Below are 2,500 nucleotides of genomic sequence, written 5' to 3' on the forward strand. Positions count from 1 at the left end.
GGGGAATGGTACCAGACTGCCAAATGGCAGTCAGGACTGTATGCAGGGCCCGAGCCATAGGTTCACCCCCAGCCTTTAGGCAATTCAGCAGGGATATCACATATGCCTGCACTTTCCCACTCTTCAGCTTGGAAATCGCCAGCCTAAAACCCCTGTAGGGTAGGAGGTTCCTCGCTGTGGGTGGGTCCGGCACAGGCACTGAGACATCACTTGCATCCAAACTAACTGTTGGAGGGTCCACCTGGTACAACTGTTCAAATACTCAGCCCAACGTTCACGAACCCCAACATGATCTGAGATGATCCGTCCATCCGCTGATCGGACTGCAGTCATCTGGAGGAGGGCTTAGGGGTTTGTTTTCTCAGGGGTTGGTAGGCAGGGCGAAGGTCATTTACCAAGAAATGGCCTTTGACCTCCTCAGGGAAGATTCCCGATGGACTGTTCCTTGTCCCTTCTCACAGTGTCCGAGCCCTACGCACCAAAGGGAAAGCGCAAGACTTGATTCCCATTCAGCCGAGCCCTGCGACACGCTTCAGTGGCTCAATGTCTCCAGGGAGATGGTTTTTCTGCCTTGTCCTTGGGCGTACGCCAATGACTCCTGAGCTGCTTCGAGTGTTACGCGCTTGGGAAGGACTCCCACAGAGCAACTGGATCCGTCAGGTTGCTGGGTTTTTGAGAAACGGTCAGAGACTGCCGTGGCGAACCCACGGGGACACTCCTCCTCCCTTAGTCTGTCCAAGTGAAACACCTTAGGGGGGCCAGTGAGGGACGGGGGTTTTTGAAGTGGACCCGCAGGGGAGCCAACCAGCCTATGGTCGGTACCCAAACTCAGCACTCCGGTAAACCTGCAGGTCTGGAGGATCCTCCATCGCGTGCTGACAAGAATGTTGGGCGATCTCCTTGGCCACATTACCCGTATCGCTGTACCAAGTACGCGATGCGAGTTGGACGCTGGTTTCCAGGAGCCAGAGATCCTCATTCTCTGGGACCTAGCAAGTCCCGGAGAAAGGAGGCTATTCTCGCTGCTGGGATCAGCTCCCGAGCCATGGGGGGCCCACAGACATCTCCCTAGCCAGCTCGGTCACAGCCGGATACCGCATTTAAGTCGCCCAGAACAATGCGAATTCTCGCCGGGGCATCGTTGCCACAGATGCGAGTTTGGCGTTTGAACGCCTCTTTCACATCGTTTTATGTACATCGGTAGGAGCGTATACAGCAATAAGAGATAAAAAGCCAAAGCATGCTTCAGTCTCAATGCCATGATACGCTCATCAAACCCGGGGTCACCTCGACTACCGCAGGCTGAAGTCGACTGGAGATGGCTATGGCTACACCCTGGAGGTGGTGACCATCGCTGCGGCCCGACCAGTAGTAGGTGTAACCACCCACACTGATCGTGCCGCTACCAGGTCTTCTCACCTCTGAGAGGGCAGCCCCTCAACTCCCAGTCACTTAATTCCCGCGATAGCAGAGGTAACCGCTCATCCTGCCGCAAGGACTGGAATGTTCCAAGCGCCTACCCGGAAAGCCGCCTGAGGTTTTAAACCCCGGGGGTTTGGGCACTCCGGGGGCACGCCACCTCTGCCGCCCCGCCAACACAGCCCCAGATAAAGGGGTCGGCAGGCTGTGGGACCGCCTACCACCTGTGGGGTTCCGAGGGGTTTCCCCACAAGCTTCATGGTGGGTTGGCGCCTGCCGGGGTGGGGGCGGGACGAGTAACTCTCGTTCCAATCCGCACCCCGAAAATTTGCCCTCCCAGGGACCCACAGCCCGCCTTACTTGCTGGGGAGGAGGGACAACACCCCTCCCCCCAGCATTTCCATTCACTTGGGACGTTTTCCAGAGGCTCATTCTGGGGGAGGAGGACTGGCAAGGCCACCTCCCCCGAGCCCCCCCCATTACCCCAGGTGGCTAGGGGGCAGGAGTTGGTACGAAGCCAGAGCGTGTCCACACGCCCGGGGGGCCCTAACTCCGTACCTTGGGGCCTCCTGCTGCTCCGAGATCCCCACAGATTTAGCCTGGGACCGCAAGGTACCCAGTTACCCATGGGTGGCCACGAGGAGGCACTGCAGAAGTCTTAATGATGGAGAGGCTGTGACCTGGCAGGGGAGACTTATGCAGAAGCTGCTCCCTTTTTCGCACTGGGCTAGCCAGGGGGGGAAGCTGCAAGCGAGAAGGCATGCAAGCACTTAACACTATCTAGGCCACATATAATTTTATATATTATAATTATATATATATATATATATTATATATGTATATATACATAAATATGTATTTATGATATATCTATTCCTTACTTTTTCTACACAGACATATATATATATTTTATATATATATATATATATTATATATATAATATATATATATATATATATATATATATTTATATGTCTGTGTAAAAAAAGTAAAGGGAAAAGATATATCATAAATACATATTTATGTAATATACATATTAAAATTTTATATATATATATATATATATATATATATATATATA

The 2,500-nt window shown here is 52.2% G+C and overlaps 1 protein-coding gene across 1 annotated transcript in view; it reads left to right on the plus strand.

The window, feature by feature from the left end:
- LOC119569192 (protein PXR1-like) overlaps positions 1-2,500 on the plus strand; it is an 11,985-nt gene that overhangs the window by 859 nt on the left and 8,626 nt on the right. The gene's annotated exons all lie outside the window — the stretch shown is intronic.

This window comes from Penaeus monodon, unplaced genomic scaffold (assembly GCF_015228065.2).
Source record: "Penaeus monodon isolate SGIC_2016 unplaced genomic scaffold, NSTDA_Pmon_1 PmonScaffold_1331, whole genome shotgun sequence".
NCBI classification, from domain to species: Eukaryota; Metazoa; Arthropoda; class Malacostraca; order Decapoda; family Penaeidae; genus Penaeus; species Penaeus monodon.